The 13,586-nt window shown below is 39.6% G+C and overlaps 1 pseudogene; it reads right to left on the bottom strand.

Annotated features, from left to right (window-relative positions):
- LOC143683040 (solute carrier family 5 member 4-like) overlaps positions 1 to 13,586 on the bottom strand; it is a 204,392-nt pseudogene that overhangs the window by 146,912 nt on the left and 43,894 nt on the right.

Here is a 13,586-nt window from a genome sequence, read left to right as displayed (position 1 = left end):
TCACGGAATGGTCAGCGTGCACGTGTTCTGCCCATTGCAGGGTCCAACTCCTGCTTCCTAGACATGGGTGTTTTCACACATGTGGTTAAGAGATAATGTTTGGTTTGAAGCACTGAATCCTGGACCCACATGTTGTTATGTTTTGATTTTGAAAATAACTGTTTCTGAGAGAAAATGGCCTGCTCTCCCTCCCATACGTAGTCAATGGTGAGATTGCAGGGTAAAGAGGAACATGCCTATGTGGTCAGAAGAAAGAGAGGTTTCATTCTTGATTTGAAATCCCAAACTTTACAGGTTTCTAACATTCCTGAGTCATCAGTGATTTCTAGAAGAAAGCATTTAAATTTGTTCTGGTGGAGATAAAAAGCAGCATGAAAATAAATTAATTTTGAAACATGCTATTTCCTTTTCTAAGAATGTAATTATCAAATTGTGTATATCCTTCATTCATCATCTCTGTATATTACCAAGTTTTCCCCTTTCTCCAGGTATTTCTATGTATTTAGCTTCCTTTCCATCTCTGTAATTCATTAAGCAGTGTCTCTATCATTGTGCACATGAATGGTTGGCTTTCCCCCAATTAAGTAAAAAGAAAAATTGTTATATTATCACCAATGCTTTCCTGTTATGGATTAACATTTGGATGAACTCATATAATTAAGGTAAATGGAGGATCAATTGTGAGTTTGGCTCATATATCGACACAGAACCACATAAATTTTCATTATCTGACCATGAAATCTACCTATGTGGAGGGATATGATCTGTCCCCAAACATGTGAAACAAGTGAAAATTTTAGAATGAAGATGTTCTAGTCTGCCAAAGGGCAACACCCGAGAGATGGATTGATTTTTCATAAGAGGGGATTTATTTAGTTAGGAACATATGCTTCTGCAGAGGAAACAGCTAACTTTCATCTGAGGTTCTGTCTTACAAGAGAAGGCACAGGGTGCTCTCTGCTGGCTGGCCTTCTCTTTTGGTACCTTGGGTTCAAACAGCTCTCTCTGGGGTGATGCCTTCCTGCATCTCATCTCCCTAGACCTGAGCTGAGCTGTGAGTGCTGAGATGAGATATGCTCAGGTGCTTGGGCTGTGCCATGCTGAGCTCTCTCATGTAAGCAGCCAGCCAGTGAAATCAGACATCATGCATTTGAGCAGGTACTCCCTCTAGCCGATTGCAGATGTGATCAGAGACAGATGAACATTCACATGCCTTTGGCTCATGTTCACAGCGAGGGAAGTAGCCACCTTCAGCTGGCCAAGTGGACACCTGAACCTAACTACCCCAGAAGATGAGGGAGCAGCCCTGTTTAAAATAAAGAACATACCCCTCATGGTAAAACACACTTCTCTACAAATGACCATCGTTGCTGATTCATCTCAGATTTCTAAAACTGCTAAGTCATCCAGGTCACTGATGAGGTATAAACTCCACTGCATTGTGCATGCCAAAGTAGTTCAGTGGTAGAAGTCTTGCCTGCTATGTGGGGACCCAGGTTCGATTCCTGGCCCGTGTACTTCCCAAAAATAAGCTAACAAGGAAACCAACCAAACAAAAATTGAGTAAATGGTGCTGTAATAACGGGCTACTCACATGGAAAAAGAATGATGAAATGTGCCCCTACCATACAGCATACAAAAGAAAAAAAAATCTGCTGCATGACAGATGTTCTCATATTTTCTCCAGAATTTTTCCCCCCTGAGGGAGTTATTTAAACATGTGTGGAAGTTAACCAATGATAACTATTTAGTCATAACAGAATTTCACAGGCCCCCAGCATGACAAAATTTTACATATGGTGATTTGAAAAATAAAGCCACTATGTATCAGGTACACACATGAATGTCAAATTGGAAGGTCAAATGAAAAAGAATTCAGAAATCTGTATTGAAGATGTTAACCATCCTGTTGCAGGTGCAGCCTTTGAAAGGCAAGTAATTCAGGCTTTCCCGCTTTGGAGAACAGTTAGATGAAGAAGAGGACTCTCCTCCCTCCTGCCACCTAACTGACCGCAATAAGTGGAGAATCAATGAGTAAATATACTTGAAAACTAGCTGGCATGGTGTCACTCCTCCTGGAATTTTCAATTAATGTATCTGCCTTCCTATGTGGAAATGTAGCAGTGTTATTTCCAGCGGTATACCTGGTTAGCTGCAGAGCAGGGAAGGAAGGAAACTCAGATTTTAGTGTAAATTCTTTGTACCTTTCATTTTAGTACAAGTGGAGTATTCTTGTTGCTATAACTAGGCACACATCCTGTTTTACAAGAGAGTAGCATATAATCCCCATTTTCTTTGTTCAGGTAGGAATTTCCACTACTGCATGATGATGTCTGTGGCCTGAGCAGAGAAAACCCCCTGGCTGGGGTGTTTTTTCAGTCCGAGAATGGAAATGCATGGGTCAATGGTACTCACAGGTCTGTAGGTTGAAGCACTGTCTGGAGGACCTATGTGAGATCTCCACATTGGCCAGGGCTACCTGGGAACACGGCAGTCTCAGGGCCTTTAGACCCTCCCTGATGGCTGAGGTCTGCCCAGGGGAGGGGGCAGATATGAACCAGGCAGAGGCTCATGGCCTTTTCAACATGAGCATGAATGCTTCCATGATATTTCTGTGAGTGACAAGTGATCACTAGTGTCAGCTGTACTTAAAGAGCTCCTAATGGAAGGCATGTCATAAAATGGCAAACAAGTTTTAAAACATGCATCCACCTGTTTAACAAAAAACGAAAAATAAACATAGTCTCAGCGTGCGACTGCAAAATCTGTGACACTGGAGACCTAGTCTCTAGTGTAGGACCATTCATTACGAAAACACAGGTTTGATTCCTGCATCGTGTGCCATTAGTTGTGTGAGAAGCAAATACACCTCTAGGGATCTGTAGAGGACAAGCATGAGGAATTTAATAAATAAAGTTTACCACAGATGAATGCTGTATGAAGACAGTGTTCCTCCATGCCCAGATCAGAATATTTGGTGTATATTCTCCCAAAGCTTCCTGAACCTTTCTTTCAAAGCAGTACATATATTTGTAAATACTAATAGATTTCTGTAGTTTGCATAGAGATCACTTTCCCTGTGGCCTTCAAGCCCTGTGAGGACAGAAAACATACTGCTTTTGTTTCTCATCAGCTTTTAACTTATAGTGACTAGCACATAGAAGGAGCTCCATAGACGGTACCTGCTGTCTGTGGCTTCAGTTTCCGCTTTTAACAATTTCCACACACAGAATGCAAAGTCTCCCCGTAGCCTTCCACTTAACTTCCAAATGTATTGCATGCTCTCACAGTCCCTGGATGCCTTTGACCCAGAATCTCCCATCACCGGATGGACAGCTGTGTCTTTCAAAATATTCCAGTGCTTCAGGCAATACACGTGTAGTTGTGGTACATATTTCATGAAAAGATCAATGGAACATTCACCAAACAAATAACTGTGTGTATCTGATATGCAGTCAAAATAGCCCTAGGGAACTATCGTTATTGAAAAGAAATTATTTGCATAAATTTCCCCAAATATGTAAAAATATTTTCCCATTTCACACCGTAAGAAAAAATGTCTAGGTCAATTATAGGTTAAATGTGAAAGTGGAAATACACATATAGAAATATTTATGTATTCTTGCAGGAGGGAAATTGTTTCTTAGGAAGATAGTGATGACCTGGTTATACCACAAAAACATTGATAAGATTGCCTAAGTAAAGTTTTCTTATCCAAAAAAAAGCATCATAAATGAAATAATTGTAACACATTGTTTCAGGAACATTTGGATTTGTTCCTATGATCTAGAAGGCCAGTAAAAGTTCAAGAACTGTGAAGTATGTGCAGCCTTAGCTGCTGGGCCAGTTTTAAGATTCATTTGGTGGGGGAAAAAATTAGATGCTAGTGGCATTTCCCTAAAATATAATCTGCAGAACACACGTCCTGCAAAATCATTTGAGAAATAAGATTCTGTATCGCATAAATTTGAGAAGTACTATAATATATATCCTCTTCTGGAGATTCAGAAGTCCTTAATTATACTAAATATTCTGACAAGTTTTCCACGCGACCAGTAACCATCCAAATAAAAATGTCTGTATTTCCCAAACCTTTTAGAAGTAGAATTTTAAATTTTAAAAATACTTCTAGTATTCCATGGAACTGTTCCTGTGAAACACCATCCTTGACTGAGTGGAGAAAACAGCATTAGAGAGTTTCAACGCTAATTTAGTGACCAACTTGAACATTACAGGAAGAGAAAGGGAGTGAATATTGAGGTATTTGAAAAATATTTAATAAATTTCTTAAATGAACTTTGACATCTTTTAGTAACAAGATCATTTGGTCATCTATGATAATGATAATAAAAACAACTAAAATGAACTTCTGCATTATGCAGTGTTGCTGGTTATTCTGATCTCAGATCTGGTTCCTATTTACTTAGTTAAGTAGCAACTCAGTAAGATTCAGCACCTTGCCTAAAGTCACTCTGTTAAGGGTAGGGACAGGCTCTGAAGCAAGTTTGCTTTAGTGCGATGCCTGGGCTTTTCACCGCACCACAGTTCGTTCACGTACAGGGCTTTGGGCTATCTGAGCAACAGGCTGATGGGAAGGACTGATTAGATACACTATCAAAGGGATGTCCAAAACAGCACAGAAGAAAAGAAATGGAAATTTTAAGTTGTAGGGTAGTTAGGTAAAGGTTGTTTTGTCAAAGATTGCCGGAACTGTGTGATTTTGGAGAAAGAATAGTGTTAGTTTATTGGAGGGGTCTCTGTGCTTAAAAAAAATCGGTTGTGTCATTTTCCCCACATAGTGGTAAACAGTTTGACAGTATTGGGGGCTATCAATGCAACCCCAGGATTCCCATCCAAGTGGAAGTATCTGAACAAGTTCCTTGGCCAGCAACACCAGGTGGCAGATGCAGCAGGGATAAGGGAGGGGTATCAGCATTTTTCTCTTATCTGTTTGTATTCAAATCTATATGTATAACTGATATATTTAAATATATATCCTATTTCATAGCCAGTATTATCTCACATGTTGGCCCTTGTAGTTAGAAACTTTCATATTGTACTACAAAACTTGCATAAAACCTGGACCTCTGGATATGATAGAATTTAACAAGTATTCTTTCCCCCAACAGTTGTGTATGGTTAGATTCCTAATGGGAATTTAAGGGCACGTAATTTTTTGACATATCAGGTTCCTGGGCTGCATAAATTATTGAACATACATTAAGTCCCTGGTTTCCTTTTCTGTCTTTATCGACTTTTTTTGGCTCTTGTTTTTCTCTGAATCATTCCTAGATTATGCTCTGGAACTTTGCACTTTTGTTGTCTCTTAATGGCTGTCCATACTTTATGACAGGCATTGTTGAAAAGGGATAGGATAAGTGCCTATGGATGTGTCACATTTGTTGTGGCATGCTGACTTTCAGAGAAGCAAATTATTGTGAGATGCCTGTCGAAATGTGATGTCCAGTATGAAATCACCAACACAATATGGCTAGTCTGAATTGAGATGTGCTGTAAGTATATAACACATACTGAATTTCAAAGACAGGAGAAAATGAAAGCAAAAGATTCCATTAATCGATTCTATGTTGACTACGTTATGAAATTATAATATTTTGGACATATTGGGGTATAAAAATATATATTATTAATTACCTTTACCTGTGTTGTGTCTTTTGCTTTGGTTAATGTGAGTTCTGAAAAAACTAAGATTGAATATGTGGCTCACATTATGTTTCTGTTGGAGGGCACTGCTTTTAGGTTATTGTATTTATTCCGTAAGCAGGGAAGCCTGTCACATTAATGGTTGACCTTAAGTGAACCACTTGGAAATGAGAATAAATAACATTTAAAGTATGATTGAAAACAAATTCTAAAGTATGACTTTAAAACATTCTAGCTGTAACTGTCCATGCCTAGTCAGGATATAATTTGTATGCAAGTGTGTGTGGGGGGGTGGGGGGGTGTGTTGTGTGTTTCTTGTGCTTTCTGTGTTTTCAGGACTGAATAGTGAACAATTGTGATTTTCTTACTACAAGATCTTTCCTAAAATAACCTAATGGTTTGAAACATAGAAACCTGCAAGGAAGGCACTTAAAACCTGAGGTGTACAATATGGGTCTGATTCCCTTGTTTGCAATAGATTTCAAGTTAATTTAGTGAGGGAAATGATATCCCGATATCCCTGTATCATGTTGATTGTCTTCAATGTTCTTTTTAAATGGTGTGGGTCGACCTTAAACTGTCCCCTGTGGTATTTCCATTTGCATGCTCTGTTTTGCTTCTAATAGAGTGGACAAAGTGAAATGACCTGGATGTTACATTGTTTTTAACTAATGTATAATGTTTGAAATTCCTGAAACTTTTGTTGGCATTTTAAATGTAAAGTTTTGAATTTTTCTCATTGAATTATATAGATATAGGAAAGAAACCATATCTGCTTTTATAAGAAATCGTAAACTATTAACAACTATGTTATGATTTTGTATTTTCTTTCTGATATACATATTAAATCTTGATCCCAAAACACCTAAGTAAAGGGTCTTCCCTTCACCATATCCTCGCTACACCAATTCTTTTGTTGAGCACATATGAGATCAGCCTTTTTAGGTGAGAATAAGCACCTAACATGCATTTTACAATCTTTAAAATAGAACTTCAGCACATCTTTGAATATAAGAATATTTTAATGTAGGTGTGTTTAATTGGTAATATCAAATTATGCACTACAAGGAAATAATTAAAAGTATATTTGTGTCATTATTGATTTCTTTCCATGATGGAGAGATGTGAAAAATAGGGCACAGACTAGACCAGAAAACCCCCAAATTCCTTCTGTTGGTGTTATTCTCAAGAGACGTGAATGCTTTTTACAGTGTACTGTAGTTTAGCCTGATTGTGCCAGAACAGGTTTTCCTGAAAGACGTACTGTGGCCCTTGATTTTGTTCTCCTTGATATGTCTTAAGACATTTAGTTTCAAATACTGTACCTAGAAGTTTGAAATTGATTGACAAAAGTGGACATGATTTGACCCATTTTTCCTCCCTCTTCTTAGTCTTGTCCATTTAGACTTCAAACCAATTTCTAGAACCTCAAAATAGAGAGGAGCTACTGGAGAGCGAGGGTATGGCACTCCCTGACTCCTTCTCTTGGACAGCTGTTTTGCATCCATAGAGGGTTTTCTAGGAGAATATCATTATTCAGCAAAGATTTTCCCAGTCAGGCAGTAATAAATTGTGCTGAGCCTATGCCAAAGATTTTACAGGTAGTGTTCTATAAAAGATACTCATAAAAACCTTCAGAGGTGGGCAGCGCCATGGTGACCAGGGGCAGAATTCTCACCTACCATGCCAAAAACCTGGGTTCAAATCCCAGAGCCCGCCCATGCCCAAAAAAAACCTAATACTAATAATAATGATTTCATCGTGTTAACAATGCTTTTTATATGTGTGATGTTTAGAACTGTCCAATTTTAATATAACGTGTTCTTCAGAGCCCGGACTAGTATTTAAGTAGCAACGCCTTAAAGTTGTGATTTTGAGGGATGGGGTGGTATGGTTTCTTTACATCAAAATACTAATTGCGTTTTAGAAAGAGGACTTTTAGGGAATCTTTTCTGCTTCTCTTTAGGGGCAGCTTGCCTTGAGTGGTATGAGAAAAAAAGGAGTTTTAAAGCATATCTATTAAATGTAGTGATTGAATATTGTTTTTTTCTGTCACATCCTAAAGATACTTTTATAATTATAGCGTTGTCCTACTGTAGTTATAGGATGTTGCTTTAAACTATTCTAGCTAATGAAATACTATGCTTTTCTAGTTTGTATGGACTTTCTTTCCTATCTCACTATTAAATGCAATATTTGTAGATTTATTCTTTTTGAAACTCCCCAACTTCTTCCATTAGAGAAAGTTCTGTATTCATATTTGTGATGTTCTCTTAGTTGACGTCAAGTTGACTAAGTTTACAAAACTAAAGTTTAATAGCATAGGTGAGGGAAACATATTACATGACATATCACTCATAGCAATCATGTCATGGGCATTTTGTTAGGGACATTTATTATAAAGTGAAAAAGAACTTTATTTCTAAGACCTAGAAACATGGTATTCCACTTTGACTATATCCATTTCAACTTCATTTTGCTTATTTCTGAGAAGCTTTTTATTTGCCTTCCTTTAAATTAAGAAAATGTTCTTATTTTCAGTATCATTACTGAGACATTATTTTACTCAATAGCTCTGTGTTTAGATTGTTTGTACCTATTTCTGAAGGCCTATCAACAGGTTTAATCTCTAACAAAAACCTGTACTTATTCTATACTCAATAGTTGATACTGCTTCAGTACCTTCATTACTTCTTTCAAATGATGAAGGCATGTTATTCTACTCTGTTAGATAACTGCAGCACACATCTTTGGAACTCCACTCAACCTGTGCATGGGCAGTTGTGTTTTGCCATGTATTGGCCATAATGAGAAAAATATTTGGTGTGGTTGTGGGGAAAAGTATATGTCCTGTAGGAAATGGCTTGACTTTGGCAGCTGTCATTTTAAGTGATCATAAGGAGGTAAGGGTTATGTCTAGTGTCACATTTACAAAGATCACAAGCTGTACGTGTTTGAGGGATGGTCATCATCTCTAACCGTCAGTCCAGAACCGAAGGCATGGAGTAGTCCTTTGGCTGCTCCCATTAATGAGTGGTCTCTAATCCTGAGTTATCATCACAAATTAATGTTGATGGCCTAGGACTCAGAGTATACACTGGAAAGACGCTGACATAAATATAGTAAATAGCTGGAACTCTTACTTTGAGGTTCTGCATACTTGAATATTAATAAGGTTCTTTTGTTCATTTATGCCATTACGTCTGCTGGCTTTCTGATTTAGATGCCACCCTTAAAGCTGATACTGTTAAATTAGCTGAGTGTTTTAAGACGTGACACATTCTCCTCTATGGACTCCCACCAAGGATTCCTCTGTGCTTTCCGTTTCTATGGACGGCATCATGGGCGGTGCCTTAAACATGCACAGTTCCTGATCTTCATAGATGTCATCCTGGATCTCATAACTCTTCTTGGTCACCCAAAGAAAACAGCTGCTAAAGACAAGACAGCAGTAACCTTTTAAGCAAGCTTCCTGTCACCATACGGAATGCCAGTGCATACATGTACCAGCGCACTGCTGTACTGGCCGTCGACACAGGTTGCCAAGTGCAGTGTTCAGCCTACTTCCATTCCGCCCACAGAAAACTGGTCAATGCTCCACCTTTTCCGACCACGCACAGTAAATCTGAACCTTCGTGATGGTGTCGTGGATGCCTACAGGGCCACACTCCTTTTGTTTGCTCTGTGATGTCAGAGAAGAAAATTTGCTGCCGAAAAGGCATTTAACAGTATTTGGACTTCCCACATCCTTCTAGATTTACAGATCCTATGAAATAAGTTTCAATGCGTCAGACTTTGAAATGGCTCATGTGAATATTTAGATTTATATTTGAGTTGTAGCAACTGCATGCATTATTTATGATTGACTTTTACCCTGGCATAGTATAGTCTTGTGACAGTGAATGAAATAAATGAAGAAACTTCCCCTTGGTTTCATTTGTATTGGCAGAAGAAGCATCAGAGTGGTTTGTTTGGTTCAAAAAATAATCTGGAACTATTTCTAGCACAAAAGTTTTTACTTTGCTTTGTTTTCATTGTTTGGTTTAAATAACATGTGGGTGGGGGCATGTTCTTTGGAAACACACACTTTAGTAAGAAAATTGAATTTCAGCTGTACCTGTATCAAATTAATTACAGGATTACATTTTTTGCCTTTATTTAAAGTTGTTTTATTTATTAGTCAAATGTTTGTTGATGACCTGCTGGAAAATGAACCCTTAAGAAATTTCAGAATTTCACAGAAATTAATATTAATGTATGCAAGTATTATGCAGTTGGTAATGCATTATGACAAGAAATAAGGTTTCATTCCTATATATACATATTATATTATAGTTGTGGTGGTCATGCTTTTTAAATACTTTTAGTTTCTACATATAAGTTATACAGAGTATAACAGAATTCGCTTTCAAAGGTAGAGTCTCAAACATTTCAGTAAGTCTTGTTACTTCTCTAAAAGTTTTGCCTGTACAGATTAATTAAGAATTGGTGCACACGGTGTCCATTAACAAAGTACCCTGTTTTACTGATTTGTGTTCATTCCATTATTAAATGAGCACAACCACATGCAGTCATTGACCCCGCATAGTCTGTCTTGAAAACGTTGCTTTGTGACATGTAGCGTACTTCAAATTAGAGTTGTAATATTTTGTTGTTTTCATTAATCTGTAACACAATATAATATTATTCTGCAATTTTAGAAGCTAGTTTTCAAATGCAGATGTTGGTTTTCTATCATATAATCCAATCATAGTCATGTCGAGCTGTGTGGGGGCTTAGAAATCACAAATCTTCCTCTGTCATTTTGCAGATAAGGATAATAGATAGTCTAAGGTCATAATGCTGGTTGCTAGCAAAGCGTTCCCCTCCATTCCTTTCCTTCATATCCTGACTGATGTTCTCTCTACCAACTCGAAATAATCAGATGTGTGATGACATGATTTAAATGTTGGCTTTTTGTACCTATCCAAATAGAACGTAATTTAGATGTCTTGGAAAATAGAAATTTGATTTATTGTTGGAAACAACATTTTTGGGTCAAAGGTGTTTTAGATAAAGATAAATTTTGCTGAGGGAGATTCTTAAATAAAAGAAAAAACGACAGAATAAAGTAGGAAATGCTTTAGGAAAAATATTAATTAGCTCAACAGTTTCAGGTACTTCCCTCTAGCTGCTCTAATACACCATACACTAAAAAGGGGATATCTGTATAATACATGAGAATAACCTGCAGGATAACCTCTCAACTCTGGAATCCCTCAGCCATTGACACTTTCTTTTGTCTCATTTCGTTCTTCCCCCTTTTGGTTGAGAAGGTTTTCTCAATCCCTTGATGCTGATGCTCATTCTCCGATTTCTGTCCCACGTCCTCAGGAAGGTCCACACCTCTGGGAGTCATTTCTTTAAATGCTAAACCCAACCAACATCACTCCTCTTAACTCTTAAGAACACCTAGAGCTGCAACTCTGTTTCTATAAAAGTTTCATGCATTAATTTTGCATTCCTGGAACCTAGAATTTCCAGAGGATTCTTAAACCTGATGAATCCTGAAACCCATAGGGACTGGCCTCTCAGAGATTATCAACTAATTACATCCCACTCTCCTTTAGTGTCAACACCCCTTCTCAACAGGAAATAGTCAGAATGGGCATGACCTAAAGATCCCTACACACTGGGAGAAGGTTCAAAGGAAAAGGAAGAGTTATAGCATTAAAAATAGGGCTTAACACATGAGTATGACAGCTGAATCACTATATTGGTATTTCTTCTAGCTCCCAATGTTTTGGAGCAGCTAGCATGAAAAATCTGACACAGTGGAAGGGTAACCGATAAAGAACTCTGAAATCTGTTCTCTAACTACTGGCTGAAATGAATTTTGAAAATTGCCCTTCTTTAATTCCTTTGTATACACATTTCACAATAAAAGATGCTTTTTTTATTTAAAAAAAAAACATGATGAGATACCCACTAGGATGGCTACTTTTAAAAAATGTAAAATACTAACTGTTGGAGAGGATGTGCAGAAACAGAACCCTCGCTCATTGGTGGTGGGAATGTGAAATCATGCAGCTGCTGGCTGCTGAAGACAACAGTTTGGTGGTTCCTCAAAGTTAAGTACAGTGTGCCATATGACCAGGCAATTCCACTACTAGGAATATACTCAAAAGAACTGAGAGTGGGACTCGAACAGGTATTTACACACTGACGCTCAGAGTAGCGTTGTTCTACTCGAAGTCTAATCACCTTTTTGACTTTTTAAGCAGTGGCCCAATGATGTAATGCTGACTTTAATAGCTTTGGTCCTCTAACTCTGGCTCTCACTGTTACGAAAATACCTGAAGTTTCAGGGAGCAACCAGGTTGTATACAAATAGCTCAGTATCGCAAGATTTAGAAATAACAGTTACAACTTCTGAATATAGGTGACTGCTGTAAGAGCTCACAATCTAGTGCCCCTTATAATAGGCCCTAAGCTGATAACTGCTGCTGATCTTGACTTGCATTCTCTGAGTTTGCATATTATGGTTATTCCATATGAGTAAGGCATAATATTTGACTTTTTCTTTCTGACATTTCATTCAACATTCTCGTCCTCAAGTTTCACTCACCTAGTTGCATGCCTCACAACTTCATTCCTTCTTGCAGCAGCTCAGTGGTCCATCTTATGTAAACACCACAGTTCCCACTTCCATTCCTCAGTCCTTGTACCTTTAGGCCACCTCCATCCATCGCAAGTCATGAACACTGCCACCACAAACTCCAGTGCAGAAACGTCCATTCCTGTCCCACTCTCAGCTCCTTCAAGTATATACCTAGCAACAGGGTTGCAGGATTATTGGGCAACCCCACCCCCACCCTCCTGTGGAAACACCACACTGCCCTCCAGAGGGTCTGTGCCTCTCATTTTCCTACCAACAGTGAATATGTACATTTCTTTCTCCACATTTTCTCTAGTGCTTATTTCTTACTGTTCATTTTTTTATTTAGCTTAAAACAAACTCTTTACATTTAATAAAGCTTAGTACTACCAAAATTGCAGTACGAACACCAAGTGACAAGCCCACACGACAGAATTTCATTTACAAAATGTTCCTGGGGAAGCCACCACCAGGCCCATGCCAATAGAGCACCTACCCCAAGCCTGTGGTCTTTCTTGGTGGGGGCTCCTCCCGCTATCTGGCCCACTCCCTGCAATCCTCTTATGCTCGCCTGTACCCCTGGGAGTTGCTCAGTGACAGGGAGGCTTCTGGTCTACCAGCTGGGACCCCAGGTAGCCACCACTGTTGCCATCATCATTCTGCAACACCACGGTGCCAGCAATGCCCACAGGAGGGAGCCGCACCTTGGCCTTACTTTGGGTTCTAGAGACCTCCTGCCGTAATGCCTCTGTTCTCTGGCCTCTTGGGGTCCGCCCCCACCCCCTCTGTGGCCTCTGGGGTGTGGGAGTCAGGTAGGGGGGTGTGGGGCAATGCCCCATGGTCGGGGCTGGCTCGAGTTGCATGGTCCCGAGGCCTCGGAAGGAGATCTTTTCACTGCACCCGCCAGGGCATACGGCCACCACCCCCCGGGTGAAGGAGCCACTATAGCTGACGAGGCTCTGCATGGCCAAGGCCTTGCCGGCCATGGGCCACAAGATGCAGATCCCATGGGGCTGCTGCACGGGGCAGTGGTCCCACGGGGTCCAAGGTGGCCTTCTTTGCAGCGGGGCTTGCAGGCCCGAGAATCAGCAGTTCCTTGGTGGGGAGGGAGGCCCAGGTGTCCAGAGAGGTGAGCCGGGGCCTCAGTTGGAGGTGGCCGCTTCAACGAGCGGATCACCAAGTTCTCGCGCAGGACCTTGAGCCACTCTGTGGGCGTCCGCGGGGCCTCAGGCCGCGGCTGTAGGATGCTGGACCTGGCCACCTCACACTCCCAAGACCAGGCCTT

This window comes from Tamandua tetradactyla, chromosome 5 (assembly GCF_023851605.1).
Source record: "Tamandua tetradactyla isolate mTamTet1 chromosome 5, mTamTet1.pri, whole genome shotgun sequence".
Classification (NCBI taxonomy): domain Eukaryota; kingdom Metazoa; phylum Chordata; class Mammalia; order Pilosa; family Myrmecophagidae; genus Tamandua; species Tamandua tetradactyla.
This window is presented reverse-complemented; position numbering and strand designations above follow the sequence as displayed.